Source organism: Argentina silus (genome assembly GCF_951799395.1).
Source record: "Argentina silus genome assembly, chromosome: X".
Lineage (NCBI taxonomy): Eukaryota > Metazoa > Chordata > Actinopteri > Argentiniformes > Argentinidae > Argentina > Argentina silus.
In genome coordinates, this window is record NC_139653.1 from 1,453,952 (window position 1) to 1,476,944 (window position 22,993).

Genomic DNA, 22,993 nt, shown 5'->3' on the forward strand with positions numbered 1-22,993 from the left:
CCGGGGGCACATCTGTTTGCGTCAGCGACAAGGCCACTCAGGTGGAGCGTCCAGAAAACCTGCCAGTTCACATCACTTCTGGCCAAACACACAGACAGCCTGATGACAGGGATCTCATGCATGCATGCGAGGATGCACGTACACGTCGACACGTCAAAGATGACATTCCTTATTTAAAACATAAACACAACAACATAAAAAGGCGCTCTGTGAAGAAAATGTCTGCCCTTTTGTTCTATTATAGATGTCCCTATTCCACAGGCAAGATTGCGCAACTATCCTAAATAAGATGGTGAATAAGACAAGGAAGGCGATACTGTGTGAGTGTGTGTGTGTGTGAGGCTTGAATCCCCAAGGATATGAGCTTGTCCCATTGACATCACCTTGACCTACATGTATTGAAAGAACTCTACACGGTGGGCTAATCTGAGCTTTACCAGGGCGTGTGTGTGTATGTGTGTGTGTGTAGGGGCTGTGATAAAGACAGACTAAAGCCCATCTCCTTGGGGGTAAAGTCCTACTAAGACCCCCTCTTCATCTCAACTGCCCAAGGCCAGCGGCTCAGTGGCTAAACACACATCAGAGAGAGAAGAGGAGGTGGCCAACGTCAGTCACAGCCTGGAGGTTGGAATGTTGATACCTAAAGCTCTGAAGTCACCAGTGCCCATCCTTGTGGAGCACCAGGGCCAAAGGGCCTTTGTCTCCCCCATACACACAGCATTGACCAGGCTTGATGTTAGCCATAGCAACGTTGACCCATCACTGCCAAAGACAGTTGAGCCAAGAAACTGGCACAGAGGCACAGTACGACTGGCAGTAAGGGAGGCACCATGTACAGAAACATTCTGGGCTGACACCGATATCTCTGATATCCAACATTTCCCTGAACGTTACGGCCACTAGTGATTTCTGGAGCCTCCCCACTGTGTGCGTATGTTGGCTCCGGGTGGGGTGAGGCAGAGTATGGCTTAGTGAGCCTGAGAATGACAGTGATCCAGCCCTGTGCTCAGGCAGATACAGGAGGGGATTTAGAGGAATAGAGAGAAGACATGGATAGAAGGCAGGGAGGATAGAAGACAAGAAGCAGGATTGTCTTTCTAGTGTAGCCAGCAGGCCTGCTGTGTGTGGTCAGAGCTGGGCCTGACAGATGGATGGGGAGGAAGGATGGAGGGAGGGGAGGATGGAGAGGGAAGAGGAAGGGGGGAGGGGATAGCCTGCACCAAGGTTTTGGCCTGCAACTTATTGCTCCCACTCCGAGCTATGTATTTAATAATGACCAAACAAGGCTGGACGCTTTAGAAAGCAGATAAGTGATAATCTGGGTTAATACATCAGGAGAGAGAGAGGGAGAGAGAGAGGGGGGGGGGGGGGGGGGGTAGAGAGGGGGGGAGAAAAAAAGAGTCTGTGATCTACAGTACGCCAAGCAAATACACGCCATTAAAATTGCTCCCGTAATGGAACAAAGAACACAAATTAAACTGTGTTGATGTTGACTATGTTTATTGTTACACAATAAAAATTAATGCTGATAAACTGCAGATCAAATAGTGGTTCGAAATTAGGAGAATTTTGATAAAAAGTGTGTGGAATAAGCGAGCGGAGAGGAAAGAGGGAAATGGCAAATGAAGCTTTCCTTTGATGTGTTTAGCTCTCTGGGGGTGAGGGATGGCTGCCTGCGGCAAGAGTGGGCGAGGTTGTGATGTCTCAGTGTGAGGTGTGTGTGTGTGTGTGTGTGTGTGTGTGTGTGTGTGTGTGTGTGTGTGTGTGTGTGTGTGTGTGAGATAGAGAATGTGTAAATGAGTACCACCCACACTATCTAACACACGTAAAGCCTATCTAAGTCGTAAAGGAACTAAGTTAACTTGAAATGTTCAAATAGAGACAGGCACCCAGCATTTATTAAATCAGCATGAATCAAAGCTGTCTAGAGCAACAACAGTCTGAGAGTCTCTGCGGTCTGTTTTGAAGGTAGGGAGCCGTGGTCCCTGGGCGCCTGTGTCTGGCAGCTCCCACAGATGAACAGGCTGAGTCTTCTCCACTGAGGCGTGAGAGTCGGGTCAAACGCACGACGCCACTCCGAAATCACTACACTGGAGAGGAGGCAGCCTCCTGCTGAGGACGGCCTGAACTGGAGCGAGCATGTTGACTCATCACAAAACGATGCAGTTAGGCGCGCGCGCACACACACACACACACACACACACACACATACATACACATACATACACACACATACACACACATACACACACATACACACACATACACACACATACACACACATACACACACACACCTTCTTCACAGTCTCTGAAATAAGTTTCTATTTTTGGGGAACAAACTGATCAATTGTTATTCTCCTCTCTTCCGTTGAAATTGATGAAGACATTCACTTAAACTGATGGGCTATATTTGTAGAGAGGGAGGGAGGGGGAGAGAGAGAGAGATACTGTAGGCAGCCTGTATAAACAAGATCTCCCTGCGACTCCCTATATGTGTTATTTCCTCCCTCTTACTGTAGTAGAGGGACTCCTGGAAAATGCTCCTTATTTTAGCCCCAGCAGCAGTATACATAGTGATACAGTGGAGTAAGGTGAGCTGGGGCGAGGTGCCACACTACAGATCCTTCTAGAAACATCCTGGCTGGCCCTCTGTCTGTCTGACCACATCAAAGGAGAGGCTCTTCCACCCCGAGGCACAGCAGTACTAGAAGAATCATCAGAGCAGAGGTACTCCTGGTCTCCCTGCACTGGTTACCACTCTGCATCAAAGTCAACACAACACAGCAGGGGAAGCTGGTGGAGATAGAAACTGTAGGACAGGCTTGTAATTGTAATGCATGGAATGGAATGCATTGAAATGTATGGATGTAGAAATCAGAAGATGGGCTCATTGTAATGCATGGAATTTAGAGGAGGAGAGGCCATATCAACTACTCATGAGGTATTACGCTATGAAAGTCTGTACACAGACACAAACGGCAGAATGTAAACATAACTGGAGACACTCGTGACTTTTAATAGACAGACGTTCACCGTTATGATTGCTAGCGAAGAGAGACAAGCCCACAGGAGAGGAGTGGAGAGAGAGCAAAGGAACAGAGCACCGTGCTGCTGCTGATGTAGCTATCCTTAATTCATGGGTCTGAATGGAGAAACACGAGACACGCCTCGTCTCCCCGTGTCTCATTAAAACACTCTGTGTGTTCACCCACCGACACAGCCCTGCATTAATGCCACTGCTGTCCGTCCGTCCCTCCCGCTCCCTCCCCCTCTCTCTCTCCTCCCTCCCCCTCCCCCCTTGTCAAACCTCCACACAGACCAGGCATGACGGAGGCAATGCGCTGAAGTCCTCTGAGGCCCAAGATCAAAGCAAGGTAGTCAGGGTGGGACGGAGCGAGTGAGGGGGTAGTCATTTCACCAAGAAACTGTCTCACTACATGAGTTAGACAAGGAGGTAGGGTGCTGTCAGACTGTGTGTGGACCGTGGCTCTGGTTGAAAAGAGGATATAATGAAATGTCCTTGCTGTTGTCCTTGGGGACAACAATTAGAAATGGATATCCCAGGCCTACACTGCAGAGGAGGAGAACGATCCTTTATTGGATGGGAGGACATGAGACTTCCCTACAGGAAACAAGGGCCTAGCCTAATAATTCTGAGATGGTTTTAAATATGGAGTTTCATACAAGGCATGAATAAAGTGGAAGTGTTTTTCAGGCTCATATCTCCACTGTTCATTATTGCATCTGTGAAGAACTGAACGATGGACACACACACCTGGACACCGACACACACACACCTGGACAAAGACACACGGACGGACGGACACACCCGGACGGACACACACAAACACCCGGACGGACACACACACACACACACACACACTTCACTAAATCTGATTTCAAATGGCATCTTAAGAGCCGCCTCTCTCTCTGTAAATGCCACTTGCGTACCTCCTTGATAGGAGAAAGAGATGAGATGAGAGCCAATCACACTGATAGAATTAGCTGGATTGTAGCATACTGTACTCTCCCAATTATGTTTACAAAACAATTACCTAAGTCACACCGATTGAATCCTCCCATTCAGGGGACAGATGAATGGAGATGCTCCCATCGCAAAGAATTAGCCTAGGATTGTTCCCATTGCTACAGTAGGCCTATCACTGTTATATAAGTGCTTAGGCAGGGCAGTGCAGTGCAACTGATAGTCAATGCTATCCCAAAGGCTGTGACGGTTACACAGTGACACAAGGAACGACTGTAATAACCGCTTAAATACATAGATTTATTTTTTTATTATTATGTTCATATACAGTGACCTGCAAGTAATGGGACAGTGAAATGTTTTCTTTTGGCTCTACACTCCAATTTTTGAAATCAAACATCTACTATGAGGTTAAAATAGAAGATTCTCAGATTGTATTTGTGTACATATTGGTTTCACGATTTAGAAATTACAACACTTTTTATGTATAGTACCCCTATTTCAGGGTACCTAAAGTGATGGGACAATTGGCTTGACAGGTGTTTCTGGTTCATCACATCATTTGTGCAGGCATAAGAGAGCTCTCAATGTCTAGTATTGATTCTAGGCTTTGCGTTTGCCTTTGGAGTCTGCTATTGGTGTCTGTCAACATGAGGACCCAAGAGACATTCAAGGAACCCATTATGAGGCTGAAATATCAGAAAAGGGAAAGAAAGCACTGGTGAGCTCAGAAATCGCAAACATTGGTGGGGTGTTATGGCTTGGGCATGTATGGCTTCCACTGGAACTGGCTGACATTGATGATGTAACTGCTGATGGCAGGAGCAGAATGTATTCTGAAGTGTACAGAAACATCTTGTCTGCTCCAGTACAAGCATATGCCTACAACTCATTGGATGATGCTTCATCATACCATAAGACACTGACCCAAAACATACTGCCATAGCCACTAGGGAGTTTTTCAGGGCCAAAAAGCAGAAAGTTCTTCACTGGCCAAGTCAATCTCCAGATGTAAATCCTATTGAACATGCATTTCATTTGCTGAAGGAGATTTAAGGCCAGACATACAAAACAAAACAACTGAAGATGGCTGCAGTACAGGTCTGGCAGAGCAATACCAGAGAATATACCCAGCGTCTGGTGGGACCAATGAGTCGCAGACTTCAGGCAGTTATTGCATGCAAAGATTGTCGACCAAATACTAAACATGAGTGCTTAATTTGAACATTTGATAAATCTGTCCCATCACTTTTGGTGGCCTACAATTGGGGGACTGTGTCTAAAAAGCATGTCTTCATGGTGACAGACATAGTGACTTCATGTATAGAAAAACCTTTCAATAAAAGACTCTCTACTTCCACTACTTTGATTTCAAATCCAAACTTTTGGAGTATGGAGTCAAAAGAAAAAAAAAATGCTTCACTGTCCCATTACTTATGCAGAGCACTGTATATATACTTTAGCCAATAGCAGGTGTAAATACATGTTTGTTAACTATTGTTTTGCTTCCTTAATCTGCTTATCTATCAAAACTGTCTCCATCTCCTCCTCCCAAAGGGAGCGCATTTTGAAAGAGAGTAGAGTCTAATGACTTTCCCCATCATTCATTTTTTCGTTTTGATGTGTGCACTTTCTTTTATGCCAGATGTTCTTGATTTCTGTTGAATAAATAAACATATTTTCTATAAAAACATATTTTCTATATTCATTTGTTATTCATTAATAGCTACAGCGGTCGACCACAAGGTTATTCTGGCTCTGTCACTACCCTCTTTTCAACAGTGGTAAACAATGTAACATGTATTTGGGAGACACCAAGCAGATGGAAAGGTCAGCCTCAGACAGACATAGCCTATTTAAATATAAAAAGTTGAAGCTTAACGGTTATGGCGGTTATTTGCATGACGACCAACCGCTACACAAAACTAAATGATCGTCACTGCCCTAGCTGTGCCTACTTCTAAAACCCTCCAGCACGTTGAAGTCAAGGACCTCTTCACAGCAGCCAGTCAGAGAGGTGGCTCGTTGGCTGGTTACTACCTGGACAGGAGGGGGGGGGAGTGAGTTAGTGACAGAACAGAGAGAGTGACAGAACAAAGACGGAGAAAGTGCAAGGGAGCGAGAGAGAGAGAGAGAGAGAGAGAGAGAGAGAAACCAAGATAGAGACCTAGGGACAGAGGCGGGGACTGTAGAAGGTCCTCACAGCAGGACAGCTCGCTGATTAAGCGACATCACGTCCCGCTGGCAGTTCCACCTGCATTCACACACAAAACAATCACTGACAAACAACAACTCATTAGCTAAGTATCACCACCAGGCCATCCAAAAACTATTATAAGTATTATCATTTAATGAAAAGTTTTGATTCAAAGTAACAAAACATATGTATGCAGGTAACAAACAAAGATATAACTCCTCATTAAATTAAAGAGGAAAATGGAGGACTCAAAAAACAAAGCGGTCCACTTTTTTTTGGTAAAAAGCTGAGGGATGGGGCTGGAGAAATGTAACCACTCTCCAATTTTTATGTTTTGAAGCTATACATTGTTTGTTGTTTACAATTACATTATTTACAGGCAATGGAATAAAAAAAGCTTATATTTTGGGTAAGACAGTGGAACTAAGCGCAAGATGCATTTATTCTATATTCTTCAAGAATCAATGGCTATTCAAAAGTTTAAAAATGGGTGTACGGTACCAATCCCAGATTTCCCCTTTAACCTAATGTCTGAGCAGATAGCGAGACCAGGGAGAGTCGGTTGGTAAGGGGGGCAGGCACTGATGAAGAGATTCAGTAGCTGCTTCTGGCATTAACACTAATTAATTGAACTAATTAGAGGGAAATTGATTGCGTGCGGGTGCATATTTTTCCCCTCATTCCTGACTTGCCATTATTCTCCATCTGACAGGTGTGTGGTGTGCATGAGGATGCTGGAATGTTCTTGTCAATGGATCCACTGACAGCTGCATCGTTCACACTCTCTGGGTGTCAGCGTAAAACAAAAATAGGGAGAGAGGGGGAATGAGAGCAAGAGAGAGAAAATGAGAGAGAGTGTGTGTGTTTGTGAGTGAGAGAGAGGAGGGGGGAGAGGGAGAGGGAGAGAGAGAGGCGCCTTATCTAGAGGAATGGAAGAGTCTTCTGCACTACTGGGACCCTGTTAAGAATACAGGGCCATCTGGTTGAGGGAGATTGAGGATGCACAGGGCTGGGCTATGGGTCTGGGTGGAGCCGGTTAGTGTGGAGGATGGATGGTGGTGCCGTGCCCTCGGCTGTCTCCTCACAATCTGGGCAGGACGGCACCTCCGCCTGCCCAGGGCCTGAGGATTAATGGGCTTCACCACATGCCATGCCACCTCTCCATCTGCTCCCCTGTTCCTGTGACACTTGGCAGTACAGTTGCAGTAGCTAGCCACACACACACACACACACACACACACACACACACACACACACACACACACACACACACACACACACACACACACACACACACACACACACACACACACACACACACACCTCCCCATCACACCTATTCTCCCTCACACCCCCACAGTCTGTCGCTTTGACTCACTCGCTGCACCTGTCAGAGTCCCTCCGATCGTTTCTCTCCACAGTCCTCTCCAACCGAGGTTTCCACATCAACACACACACAGCTTCCATCTCAGTGCCTGCCTCTACACCCAAACACGTGCATGCAAACGCACACACACACACACACACACTTCTGTCTCCACACCAGTCTGTCTAGCCTCCTCCTCCTCTGCCTCTGACCGATGGCTCGTCTTTCACGCTCGACGGACGAGAATGGATGGCCACAATTACCACTGAACAACCTTGAGATGCTCACAAGATCCTAGGTCGTAAAAGAGGATGGAGGGAGGACAGGAAAAGGAGAGACGGAGAGAGAGACTGCTTGGTGGAGCACACAAATGAAAGAGAGAGGGGGTAATGGAGAGGGAAAGAGAGAGAGACCAGAAGAGAAATGGAATATCTCTGGAATTTCGATTCACTCTCTGAATAGACTTGAATTCAATTGGAATTGACACCAACCATGTGCTGGTTATATGTTGACGCTGTACCTGCAAGAGACAGCTCAGCCCTGCTTGCACTGCCCTGACATGGCCTGAGCCTCTCCTGATAAGATCAGTCTAAACCACGGACGGGAGCCGTGCTGGAATTGCCACTGCTGATCAGGTTAACCTGGCAATAAATGGACTGGACGGACAGAGAGAGAAGGAAATCAAATCACATCAGCATCTCTTTCCACTTTGCAGGTCCTGACAGCACACCTGAAGCAGCGTGGCAGCCCAGGCAGTGCATCAAACTGCAGGCCAAAATGTCCGTCTCATGCTCACAAACTCACACAGACAAACTCACACAGACACACACAGCCATATGAGGACAGTATGGGGCCTGTCAGTCAGTAGCTTCATATCAGGGGAGAGAAAGCCTGCCACTCATGAGGTCTCATGAGGAAGTTACAAACTGCTAACAAACTGAATACAGTATGTACATGTTTGTGTGCACGTGTGAAAACTCTGTGGCTCTGCGTGTGTCTCTGTGGCTCTGCGTTTACAGTCCTCTGTTCATCGAGATCACGTGTGGAATTGAACATGTGGAGGGTTTTTTAACAGATGCTGTGTTGGTTGGTAAATGTGTGTGTATGTTTCTCTAAAAAGCCAGCAGCTTGTCAGGACCAATGTATTTTTCTTTCTTCAGAGTAGTGCACCCTGCTCTCCCCCATCTCTTCCTCTTTCTTTCCCTCTACTTCTCACTCCCTCTCTCTCTTCCCTCTCCATCATGTGAGTGATTGTCTCCAGGATGGGCCAGTATCATAAGGCTGTACTGACAGGTACCTGATGTGTGTGCCATAATAACACGCCATGGACGAGAAAACCCACATACAACACCCAGGGGAACACACAAGCCGCTCCCTCCCTCCCACCACTACGCTTCCCCTTTCTTCAGAAACCGTCATTTCCCGTCTCTTCTTCTTCTCCTCCCCCACCCTTTTGTTTCTCTTCTCTCCCTCTGGGCGTCGCCTCCTCACTCCGTTAACTGTCTCAATCTCTCTTCCGATTTGTCCCCCTGTACTTTTTTCCCTCCTTCTGGCTTGGTTCATTACTCCTGCGTTTTTTCCTGGTGGAATCAGATCCTCGGCATTCCAGCAGACAATTATCCCTGAGGCAGCTCGTTACAGACGTGGGCCTGCCTGGGCTCTCCACCAAAACCACTCTCACAGTCCTAGTCGCTAGTCATAGCCCGGGAGCTGGGAAGGGAGTACAACACTCACTCACACACCCTCCCTCCCACCTTCCTTCCTTCCTCCATCCCACATCCTACTTACACTCCCACACACCTCGCCCTCTAGAATCGAAGGACAACCTTCCTCATTACCATTCCTCATTCCATGCATTACAATGAGCCTGCCCTCCGATTTCTACCTCCACCCCTCACTCACTCTCTTCTTTCAGTGGATATGGTCCTTCTCTTCCAAGAAGTCACAACGCCACCGGCTTCCTGGGGTTCATGAGAAATAGAGTGAGCGAGAAGAAGAGAGCAAGAGGGAGAGAGAGGGGTGTAGAGGACAGTGGTACAGATCTGCAAAGAGATCTTCAAAACAACCAAGACATCACAATCCCTCCCTTTTTAAGGCTTAGGGTTCTTTAAAATCTAAAGGCGTTGTTTTGTTTTCAATAAAGAAAAAATAAACACAAACAAAGACTCACTCCCTCCCGGGAGGAAAACCCCTTTAAAGGGGACTGCTCCCCAGCCAGTGTGTTGAAGGAGAATGGTCCAGTATAGTGATGGAGTGCCTGCCTGAAGTTTGTTTGGCATTTCCCCCCTCACAGACCTGAACTCAGAGGCAATGTATGTGTGGATCTCACCTGGCAACCCGCCATGGCAGCTTTTCAACAGCTTGCAATCAACACCACATTGAGGGCTACTTTCCCTAGTTTCCTGCCCTCACACGGTGTGTGTGTGTGTGTGTGGGGGGGGGGGGGGGGGGTTGTTCACCTGATTAAGTTTATATCTCTTCTCCTCTGTGTAAACCAGAGTAGGCATTCAGACACACACAAGAGCATACAAAAACACACACACTGCTTACTTTGCTTATGGTCCATCATATCTGATGATGTCTTCCATTTCTGCCTCTATCCGTGAGTTTTGGTATCGGAGTCCCATTCTTGGCCACACTGTCTAGTACAGAAAGTGCACGTGAAACTTTGTGTCAGTGGTAGTGGTGCATTTCACACACAAATGTTTTTTTAGGTGGGGTACAGACTCCATAAAGCATACAGGGTTGCCATTATCAACATATTGAATTCTATGTAAGTCTAAAAGTTTTAGGCAGGGCACACAGTCATAAAGTGAAGGGGACTGTCTGTCTGAGCACATGAATGGTGACAGGTGAGGGAGAGTATATGGCCTTGGGTGACATTGACAGAGAGAAGCAGCCACCATGTCCTAGACAAGGGCATTTACACTGCACCAGCCCTCGGAGGTGGGATGGTGGGGGGTGGAGTAATTCACATCCAACCACTCCATCATTCTTCCTTCTCCTTACCCTCCTTTGTTGAGTCTAATTCCCCAGCAAACCAATTAAAGGCTACCTTCTCACACACACTGGGGATACGTGTCCTGTGGCGCCCTATTTATACGGTGGCTGCAGACCAGCCCCCACCACGGTACCCCAAAAGTAAGAAATTTGGATGAGGATGAGGTCACTGGCCCTGACGGTCCGTTAGGCCCCACCCATCACACTGGCTACAAGCTACACGCCGTTATGGCTAATTACTCCCAGTGGAGTCCAACACCCCCACTTGCATGTGATACGCACGCGCAAACACACTTGCGGGGCTTCATCAGCGGTGTGGTAATGAGACAGAACCGGAGCAGGTCAGGTCACTCTCTCATTATGAGATGGGCCGGAACTGGAGGAACAAGCAGGAACATTCTTCATGAGGAGAGGACTGACTGGCAAGAAAACACATTACAGCCACATAGCCTTTAGCCACACACGCACGCACAGCCACACACGCACGCACAGACACACACAGACACACACGCACACACGCACACACACGCACGCACACACACACACGCGCGCACACGCGCACACACACACACACACACACACACATACATTAAAAGTACTATAGTGGCTGCCCTAGTTCTTCTCTCTAAGGACCGGGTAGGAACATTTCACTCCAGTTGGCTCAGTGCTTCAGCCATCCAGCCCTAGACACACACATGCGCTTCTCCAAACCCCAACAACCCCCCCAGAGCCCAGCTAGGCTACATGACGTCTCATCTGCACAACCTGAGCCCCATGAGCGCCCCAAAGTCAGGCTGTGCATGAGCTGGCAGAAACAGCTCCCAATCCTGGAGGAACCATGACAGAAGGACTGATGGGTGCTTACAGCTAGTTTGGCTGTAAGCCAAACTAGCGGTTGAAAGCTGTTTCTCTTTCAACCGCTCTTATTCATTCTTCTCTCTCTTCTTTTGTTTCTCTTCTCGCAGGCACTTTGGACGGCAGACAGAGAATCCATTACTCGGAATGCAACGGCCATTTAACTCAGCCAATTAATCAATCAGGGAAGGCGAGAGGCGGGAGATTCATTCGGCCAACATCTCCTCAGGAAGAGGGTGTGGCAGTAGATGTTTTTCCCCCGACGCAGAGCACTTCCTACTGCAGAGAAAAAGATTAGGAAAAAAAACACGGGGGGGCGGGGGGGTGGAGATAGCTAGTTTCATTTGGACGATGACCAAACCTACTTCAAAATCATACTTCATCAGACAAAGTAGCTGAGAGGGAGACGGGCAATGGGCATTGTGTGTGTCGGAGAGGAAGGGCTTTAAATAAATTGGGTCTCGGATATAGATGGGTCTCTGAGGAGAGTATAATAATAATAATAATAATAATAATACATTTAATTTGTATAGCGCTTTTCTTAAAACTCAGACACTACATTCCATGGAGAGAACAAGAATTGATAAATAAATAAAGCACAGTCAGTAAGAACAACAACAAATAGCTATAAATAAATAGTAAAAGACTAAAGATTAAAAGCAAGTTTAAAAAGCAGCGTTTTGAGGGATCATTTGAAGGAGGAGAGCGTGCTGGATTCTTTGATGTGGTTTGGGAGAGTGTTCCAAAGAGTGGGGGCTGCAGCAGAGAAAGCCCGGTCCCTCAGGTCCAGTGTTTAGTCCTGGTGATGGGGACAAGGAGGTTGACATCAGCTGACTGGAGACTGCGGGTAAGGGCGTGCTGGAGGAGGAGGTCAGAGGTAGGAGAGTGTCATGTTGTTGAGGGCTTTGTAGGTGGTGAGTGGAATCTTAAACTGAATCCAAAATCGGACTGAGAGCCAGTGGAGGTTTGATGTGGTCTCTGGAGTGGGTTCTAGTGCGCAGTGGGCAGCTGAGTTCTGAACATGTTGGAGTCTGTTGCAGTAGTCCAGCCTGGAGGTAACAAAGGCATGGATAAGGATCTCTGCATCACTGAGTGGCTGTGTTGGACAGTTGTTGATGAAGATACAGTGACTTCTGTCAGAGAGGTAAGAGGTGAATCAGTTCAGAGCAGTGCCGGTAACGCCGAGGCGAGTGGTGAGGATTGAATGGTCGATGGTGTCAAAAGCGGCACTGGGGGAGTAGTAGAGGTCGTAGTTAGTAGAGGGAGGTAGGGAGGCGAGGGACACGTGGCGAGGTGTGTGTGTGTGTGTGTGTGTGAGTGAGAGAGAGATGGGGAGAGACGCCATGATGACACTGTGTCCACTTCCCGTTTACCATACCACTGCATATCATCAGACACAGAGATCAGGGGAGGCTGTGGGAGGTAGAAATGGGAGGACAGCTCATAGTAATGCATAGAACGGAATGAGGAATGGTATCAAACACGTCTCCACACATTTCAATGAGCCTGTCCTCCCACTTCTACATCCACCAGCCTCCCCTGGGAGAGAGACATGTTGACACTTTAACACATGCATATCATTAGATACAGCATCCTAAAATAGCTAGCTACCCTATTGAACCCACCACACACACCATCTAATCCATCTAGAAACCAACTCAAAAACCTTAAACTAGTCTCTCTCCCCTTCCCCTCTCTCATTCACCTTCTCTTCACCTCCCTCACAGATATCATCAGGTTGCCCATCTGTCCAGCAGCTGGAGCCTCCCCCACCCTATGAATAGATTCTAAGGTGGCTTAGGGGTTATATTGTAGAGAGCAGAAGTGTGTGTGTGTGTGTGTGTATGTGTGTATGTGTGTGTGTGTGTGTGTGTGTGTGTGTGTGTGTGTGTGTGTGAGTGAGTGTGTGTGTGATCAATGGGAGCGACGGGCCCCTGTGGCCATGGCCTGTGATCAGGGACTGTCCAGGGAATGGCTAATCCCGTTAGCTAATTAGCAGCTTGAGACAGATGGACATGACCCGCCCATGTCCTGAGGAGGAAACCAGCTTAGCCACCGGCTTATTAGTACCCAACCATATGGATACGATAGGGAGAGGATGGACAAGAAGAGGGGGAGGAGAAGACAGATGACAGAAGGGGGGAGGAGGGGAGAGGAAAGAGTAAAGAGTGTATGTGTGTAAAAAGAGTGTGTGTGTGAAAAATAAAGAGTGAATGTGTGTGTGCAAGTGCCTTTAAGCCTTTATGTATGCGTCAGATTGCATGCATGTGGGCCAGTCAGTATGTGTTGGTGTGTGTGTAGGTGTGACTGCATTTTTGTGTGTGTGCGTATGCATGTGTGGGCTGTATGTCTTATTCTCCAAGTTGTGCCGTCTTCCATAATGAAATGCAGTGAGTAGGCGAGTACATGCCGGTGATTTTGTACGTCGTCGGATGAATCCATCTGTGTGTGTGTATGTGTGTGTGTGAGAGAGAGAGACATCTCTCATTAATATGCAGAGGGTGGTGGGTGTTCGTAGGCCAGTGTTAGCAGATAGAGACAGGGAGAGCGAGCGAAAGAGAGAGAGAGAGAGAGAGATGGAGAGGTATAGAGAGAGAGATGGGGAGAGAGAGATATATCTATATGAGAGAGAGAGAGAGAGAGCAGAGATCTGGAGGTCAACCTTTAGTCTGTGATTGAGCATGGGGATCAAACTACATTAAATGTATAACAGCTTGTGTTACAAAAATCCATTTTCAGCCCCTCAATTACCGTCTCGTATACAGACAGCCTCCACTCCCCCACCCCGTCGTGCCCTGCCTGACTGCCTTCTCTGCATCACAAACACTGTGCAACACGACTTAACGCGGATAACTGCGAGGAAGATGCAAAAGGGCAGAACAACAAAGAAACACCCCCTCATCTCCCAGGTCAAAGTAGCGCCACACACTCACATGCTTGCACACAAAACACACATGCTCACAGTGAATGATACCTTCTCCCTCTCAATTACGCACAAACCATGCACAACGCACACTAACAGGTTGGCCTGCTCGCACAGCTTTTCTACCAGAATAAACAGAATTAATCATCAGTCCTCCTGTTGTTCCCCACACCCCAGGTTGCCCCCTCCCATTTCATTTATTTTTCATTGGAGAGTCACTCACAGATGCATCACTGCAGGCACCCGGGGGGTGCAGGTGCTGGGTGAACATGCCTTGCCCAAACTAACAATGAATTATAGAAGCGCATTAGTAGCAGCAACCCACAAGGCAGAAAGACAGGGAGGGTAGAGAGAGAGAGACAGAGAAAGACACAGAGAGAGATAGAGAGAGAGAGAGAGAGAGAGAGAGAGAGAGGGAGAGAGAGAGGGTAGAGATAGGGAGAGAGACAGAGAGACAGAGAGAGAGAGAGAGAGATAGAGAGAGAAAAAGACAGAAAGATAGAGAAAGAGAGAGTGAGAGAGAGAGAAGAGAAGAAGGAGGAGTGAGGGGTGCCAGCCGTTAGTGAGTCAGTGGGTGGATGAGAGGCAGAGATGACAGGTTTCTAAGGCCAGGGAGAGGGCCTCTGGGCTGGGTACTGTAAACTGAACAGGTGGGAGAGGAGAGACCCAGGGCACCAAAGCTGGAGCAGACCGACCAACCAACCCATATCTGGAGGCTTCATGAATCATTCATTGTTAAGAAGAGAGAATACAGCAGTACAAGAATCCACAATACAAAAGAATGCAGAGAGACACTAGAAGAAATACCCTGAGGGACAGTAATGGGAAGTGCGACCTTCGATTGTTTGCAAACAACTACGGTTGCAGAGGGGCGGAAAGTTTCCGGTAAATTTCCGGAAACTTGGGCCTTGGAATGTGGAGAATTTTACCCCGATTACAAAAGCACATGGGGGCACGTGACTTTGTGTTTTCAATTGGTGGAAATTACATGAAATAGGCTGTTGGAGAATAACAGGTTCTTGCAGCATGGTCCTCTATGGCTCAGTTGGTAGAGCATGGCGCTAACACTCAGGTTGAGGGTTCGATTCCTGCTGGGACCATATATACCGGTACTGAAAAATGTATGCACTCACTGCAATGTAAGTCGCTTTGGATAAAAGCGTCAGCTAAATGGCATATATTATAAGTATGATGTGCTATTGCAGCTCAAGTTTTCTCAAGGCTCTGCGGAACACTCTCCCACAAGATAAGATTGGGAGTACAGCTTTACTGGTGGACACTGGCAGCTGGCTTCACACTCAGACAAAGAGACTGTATTCTGTTCACTATATTGTACCTTTCCTTTGAGGGTCTTATCACTTGAGGCGGGTGGTGTTTTCATGAGAATAAATTAGGAGAAGCTGCTCATTCTTCATGCTCATTCTTTGTGTATTCATGTTATACAATTGTAACTTCACTCATGTTGAAAAAAGTTAAAGAAATAACTCACCAAAGAGTCTCTCTCTCACTAGGGATTGAAGCTTAACTTAAATTAAGTTTAAAAGAAGCTGTTTTCATATCTAATAGAAGAGTGTAATAAAAGTGTCAGAGACAAATACAAATCAGTGTCAACCTCCCAATTTCCCATAAATTCCAGGAAATTCCCATGGGAATTTTTAACCTTTTGCAACCCTACAAACAATTTGAGACAAAGTGCAGCAATAAGAATCCGACGTTTCTTGACTTTGTTTGTTGAACACAGCAGCCGGTTGGTGATAAAAGGCAAACGTTAAAGACTGGAACAAGACATCTGAAAGGGAAGAGACTCTGTCTCTTGTCTGGATCTCTCAACACTCACCATCAGGCTGCCTGCTAGTATCATACCAACAACCCTGTTTTGAAAAGGCTTCCCATCCTGTCCTGGTTCAGACACAGTTTTGACACAGTTTACCACCAGCTACTGTAGGAGAAAGGGTGTCTTTTGAGTTCCATACTGACGCTTCCCCCCCCACACACACACACACACAACAAAGCCCCTTCACTGAGCCAGCAGCCTTTGATATGGGTGGGTGTCCACCTGCTGAGATCTGCTATCACAGTCACGCAGGAGATGGGGCTGAGCAAGATCCCTGTGTGTGAGTGTGTGTGTGGCTTTGAAGAGCACCTTACCACAGTGTGGAGGAGCATCTATTTTGCGAGGTGAAGGCCTGCAGAGAGAGAAAGAGAGAGAGAGAGAGGGGGGGGGGGGAGAGAGAGGATTCATTAAGGATTCATAGCAACACAAATTGAACCTCTGCGGTTCACATCTACATTAATATGAGCTGCCCACCTCAGGCAGCAACATTTCAAAAACACCCTCAGTGCAGGAAGGGGGGGGGGGGGTCAACAAAATAAAAAACAACAGAAAAACAAAAAGACTGTTCTTTTTTTAAACACAGCATGCCTATCTTAAAGGCCCACTTATGTGGAAATCGTCGTTTCCAGTGTTTGGTTTGAATTTTGGTTTCACCAGATCAAATTAGCATCACCCAAATATGAAAATGAGGTTTGTCGTTTTCCAGTACTAGCCCTACTACTCTCCCTGAAACGCTGCGTTTTCCATGGCTGTGATTGAAGAGTTTTTGCATCCGTCACCATGACCTGCTCATGTTATACTACAATAGCATGCATGCTCTGGGTAGCAAAACTCAATCAAATAAACACAAATCCATGTTTACATTTTACATCCCTCCCATTTTAGCCAGCACAATGCACATTGTCAGCTCCCGGCAGGTACAGATAACAGCCTAAACTAGATGAAACTGGACATTGTGGTAAAATGCAGCAAGACTGTTCAGAATACAAAGGTAAGAAAATGATCTTGTTGTTTGAACTAGCAGTGTTATATTTTTAAGCTAGAAAAATGACCTGTTTGCTAACTTATTTTAGTAGAGTTGCAATTTTACAAAGCTAGCTTCTAACTTCAAAATAACTCACCAAAAATATAATAGCACCAACTGCAAACATATATGTGGTATAAATCCACATAAGAGGCACTGTAGGCCACTGTAGGCACCACTAACAAATTGGTCAACATTACAGCCAACCAAAAATATGAACTGTCGATCAAAAATATGAGCGTCACACCCAGTCAATCCTGTACTCTGCTGGCTTGAGAAAATGTGACAAGCAAAAAAGCTATTTCTTGTTTCTTTTTGAGCATTTTAATTCTAAACAATTAAAGAATGTAATCTAACATTTACCCAGAAATGATTTGATATGGAAATCAAAGTCACTTTAGTGGATCTTGAAAGAAGAAAAAACTTATTTCAAAACAGCTTGGTTTGAAAGCCAATACCCTCACAGTTCTCACAGCTGGTGGACTCCAGGTTGTCAAGGACGACGGGACAGGAGGGATGAGAGATGGAGGAGAGACAAGCGGGTTCCATATCATGGTACTGTATGATATGACGTTAGAGAGAGGAGCTACTATACCCCAACTCTCCTTCACTACTAGGGATGGGCATGATTAATCGACGATCGATTAATTGATCATTAGAATTTCGTCGATGACATAATTTTTTTAGTCGATGAAACTAGGCTTCGCGTCGTGCCAAACAACTCCCCTTACCTGTTGTAAAGTCAGCGAAACCCGCGGCCTCTTGGGGCTTATTGCTTAATTTTACCACAAGGGGGCAATATTTGAAAAAAACGCCACAGGCCTACTCAGTTACCTGCGAGTTTCCGTGTATTTCAAAAGTAATCATGAAGAGGTCACGGCGAAGTGTGGTGTGGGACCATTTTGTTTTAAAAAATGACTTAGTTAACTGCAAACACTGCGAAGCTGTGTATAAGTAAAACTCGGCCACGACTCAAATGATGTACCACTTGAACAACGCGCATCCGACCCTGGTTAGCGGCGGTGCATCCTCCTCTCAGTCTCAACCTAGCATCAACTCGGTGTTAGCACGGAGGAGCTGCGATGCACAACGAGCAGAGAAAATTACCCAAGGGATCTGCAAGTTCATTGAGATGGATATTTTAAGTATTGTTGAGGGAGAAGGTTTAAGAAAACTGATAAACTTATTGGAACCAGCATATCACATTCCGTCACGACGTACTATCACCAGACTGATAGAAACTCACTACGAAGAACGGAAGCAAGCCGCGGCCTCTCAGTCCCAGGTCTCTGCTATGACACAACTCCTTGGGGAGCACTATACCACTCAATGCGAGTCTGGCATCGAATCAGAAATTCAGAACTTTCTGAGGGAGGCCCCCCCACACCTGGATTGCACCCCTACATACTGGTGGAAAGTAAATGGAATAAGGTTCCCCAGGCTTGCCAAGTTAGCACGGAGGTACCTGTGCATCACGGCAACGTCGGTCCCCTCAGAGCGGGTGTTTTCGGCGGCTGGACTGACGGTCACCAGGCTGCGGTCGCGTCTGACAAAAATCATCTTTCTCAACAAAAATCAGTAGACTGGTGCTGAAGTTGTATGTGAGTTACTGGTTATTTTTTATAGAGCTTTGTTAATAAGCCTAATTCATTGTTGGGTAGGCTAATCTCCCTCTTTCTCGACTTGGTGCCTTTTTTGATAGTTTTGAGTTACATTTGGCAAAACCTGTCCGACCTAAGTATTATATATTTTTGGTTAAGTTATTGTTTAACATGATTGTTTTTTTTAATATTATTATTATTTTGGAGAAAAAAAAACGAGGGTCAGTTGTGTTTCTAAGCACCGGCTTAGCTGCAGGCTCCGCGTATCTTCAATTGAACGGATCCGGTTTAACTGCCACAAGAGTTGTTCATCTTGTAAATTTAACTGCCATAAGAGTTGTTCATCTTGTAATAAAGATCTCAATGAGGAAAACACGCTGTCTTTTTGTATTTTCATTGCATTTTTGAATATAGCTTATAAATAGTGAATTTTAATATAAAAATATTAATGATTAATCGAAAATCGATCGTTAATTCTCCTGACGATCGACTAAGACAATTTAGTCGAATGCCCATCCCTATTCACTACCTATCTGCTCTGCATGATGTTGTACTACAGTTGGATTGCTGTTCCATATTATAACATGGTAATATTGTTCTCTTCCAGACGTGTGTGTGCATAACTACAGCTTTTGGCAAGTGAAAACATGTCTGTTTGTTTCACCAGACTATTTACAACACCAGCCATACCTTTGTGCTGCAGTTGTGACTTTTGCTTTAGCAATTAACAATTGTATATTGTGATATATTCTAGATAAATATTGTCAATAAGAAGATGTTTGAGGTGGGGTTGGGGAGGGGGGCGACTCATGGCAGTTTGACGGCGGTTAAGAGAAGGTGGTTCTACAATAAGTGGTATACAGAGGGCGGTGGTAGCCTAGCCCGCTACTTAACCTCATCTGCTCCAGCATGCGCTCCTGCTGCATAAATGCATCATGTCAAACTCAAACCCAAGTCCCGATGTAGGGAAGTCTGCCTTGGCGGATAAATAATGCACTGCTATCGGCTGCTACAGTCATCAAAGATTAATCACATACCAGTACACAGCTTTATACCCAGTGTCTGCTGGGGTCAACGGGTTGCAGACTTCAGGCAGTTATTGCATGCAAATACTAAACATGAGTGCTTTATTTGGACATCATAGAAAAATGTCCAATACTTTTGGAGCTGTGAAGTAGGGGGAGTATGATTAAAACATTTTCTTCATTTCAAACCCAAACTGTTTGAGTATAGAGCTAAAAGAAGACTAAATGCTTCCTCTTTCCAACACTTATAGAGGGTACTGTACGCATTAGACATCACTGCCACGTCATTATCTAGCTCTGGACGTTATTAAGAACACTGATGAACGCTCCACTGACCACTGACAAAGGTCCACACACACACACAGGTACAGTACACACACACACACACACACGCCAACTAGGCCTAACACACCACCTATATAAAGTGGATGAGGGATCATCTCACTGCTGCTTACCTATCTCGCCTCGCAGGCTCAAATGAGGAACTGTTGCTATTGTTTACCCACCAAAGTCGCGGCAAATCTTATTCATAGCTTAACACCGCTCCCATGATATATCCACCAATTAACGGTGTGGCGGCACAAACAGACTCCCGCCTGGCTGCGGATGGTTTTTCTAATCCCATTGTCTGGCTCCCCGCTGCAGCCATATGGCCCACAGAGGGGGAATGAGAAACACAGGCAGCAGGTAGAGATTAGGATAGACTCTGTACTGGCTTTCACCTGAGCCCCTCAGGGCAATTACACAAGCCCTAATAACCATACCACAACCACATCACAACCACTAATAACCATGCCACAACCACACCACAACCACTCCCTCCCTCCTACACTGCCATGGAACTGAAAGATACCGTGAAGGCATCATGAAAAGAGGCAGGCTGTAGCTTGGAGTTGATCGAGCTACCTCTCAAGAGACGAGACGCTGCATAGCTTGGAACAGGCTAAATGACCACAGCCTAGTTCTCCAGGTGACAGCGAGGTCTGGTGCCGTGCTTGGATTTCATGACATGTTGTCCTATAGCGTAGTATGTTAAAGGCCTGTTAAAGGACATGGCAGAAGGAGGAGAGGAGAGGCTAGGGAGTGAGGAGAGGAGAGGAGAGGAGGGTATGGGGGGGTGGGGGTGGAGGAGGCTGCTGGCATTCTCTGGCCCACACTGCCAGGTCTGTGAGGGCTGAATGGCACCAAGCAGGCAGTCCCAGGCACCCTACCTCCATCTGCCCCATTCTCAACAGGCTACCATCATCTCTCCCTCTCCCTCCCTACCAGGCTGAAAGGAGGCCACCAGGAAAGGTAGGGGACCCGACTCAAAACTAAGAGACTAGGGTTGCCCTCAAGGGTTTCACACCTCTCAGGAAGTCCACATAATAGCAACAGATACATACTTGAGGCTTAATTCAAGCACAATAAATTGTTTTTTATTTCATGACAGAAAACAACCTTACAGCGTCCCATTTGCTACGCACACAAACCCACTCGTTTTCACGCTTAAACCATTTAGTTTTCACAGAGTCTCTTTGTCCATGAAAAGGCACATTCTTCACGTCGCCATGGATTTCAGGCTGTGTAGAAAGTATGTTTTTGCAGCCTCTGCAGTAATAACAACACAAGATCTTCAGGGGTGATTGCTGTGGTCTGTGTCGCAGGGTGGCTTTGGGTGTCATGGTTGTGTAATCAAATACTTCATGGATTATTAAGAGACATGGGAGGCTGAGGGGTGCCTAATGCTGTGACTGCCTTTACTATCGCTTCCCTTTCTCCTCATGTACCGTTTTTGTGAATAAATCCTGTCGCTCTCTCTGACGCTAACACACACAGGTTTAGCAGCAGGCAGCCCTTTGTGTCATAACTGTGTCATATAACTGCTCGCTTCCAAAATGTCAACCACCTTCAGAGGGACAGAGCACACTCCTGGTGCTGTCGTCATGGAAACCAGAGCCCAATGCTCGTGCACGCACGCACGCACACGCACACACACACACACACACACAGACACACCAAGACCAAAGACGATTTGTAGGAGATACAGGGCTGATAATTTTATTAGAGGTAACAAGGATTAATACACAGCGTCTCCCTGGGCTGGAGACATGGGCTATGGTGTGGGGTTGTGATGGGAACATTAGGAGGTGGGAGGGACTGCTTTACTTTTCTCTATATAAAACTACAACTCCCACTGTTCTTGCCGCCCCCCACTCCTAACTGCAGAGAAGCACAGGTAAGGAGAGACAACACCAGGCACCCAGAGAAAGAGAGAGGGAAAATAGGAAGAGACAAAAGAGAGAGAGAGAGAGAGAGAAAACAAGTGGGAGAGAGAGATTGAGAGAAATTCAGGCGGCAGGGGGAGAGAGAGATTTCAACAGAGGGGGGGGGAAAAAGAAGAGTGCTAGAAAAGAGAGAACTCTTTGCTCATTGTTATTGGCTTTCTGATACCACCCCTGCCCAAGGTTTATCTTTGTGTAGTCTCACAAAAAAACACACTAAACTCCTTCTTTTATGCTGTGGTTCAAGTCGGCCCTGGGCCCCATCTCCAGACTCTGGCCAGAACGGATCGGGACTCCACAAATGAGCCATCTCTATAGCAACGGCACAGGTCATCTTCTAAAGTTGGCAGAGTTTGTTTAGTGAGAGCCTGAAGGTGAGAGATGCAGTCTGGCCTTTAAAGCGTGATTGCATTTGGATTGCTACAGGCAGAGAATGACAGTGAGACGTACACATCTGTCTGAGGTCAAGGACATGCCTTTCAACAGTAAGATAATATAGGCCACACGAGGGAGAGAGAGAGAGAAAGACAGAGCGAGGGCAATAGAGAGAGAGAGACAGACAGATATGTTCAATGACAATGGACAGGCTTCTAAATAGAGCCCTAGGGTTTCAGGACCAAATGACTAACAAGCTCTTGTATGACTAAATCACTCAATAAATTAATAAATGACGGCCGAATAAATGAGCTAACATCGCTTTACTGGGCCAATAATGACTTAAAGGCATCTATAATTATCTATCATTATGTCCACCTGTGTGGCCTGAATTGTTGATGTCATTGACTGCCTTCTATGCACGCTGAAGAAGGGCTTATAATCGGCAATAAATGACACTCATTTAACTTTATTCACCGGAGTACTGTCCTATTTTGTTCATTGGATTATATACAAGGATTCAGCACAGAAAATAAGTTTAT

At 46.3% G+C, this 22,993-nt stretch overlaps 1 long non-coding RNA gene across 1 annotated transcript in view; it reads right to left on the reverse strand.

Moving 5' to 3' along the window:
• Window positions 1-22,993, reverse strand: part of LOC310823413 — a 68,421-nt gene that overhangs the window by 20,199 nt on the left and 25,229 nt on the right. The window contains exon 2 of the long non-coding RNA XR_014554940.1: window positions 16,477-16,514. This is a non-coding gene — a long non-coding RNA (uncharacterized lncRNA). The remainder of the gene's footprint in view (window positions 1-16,476; window positions 16,515-22,993) is intronic.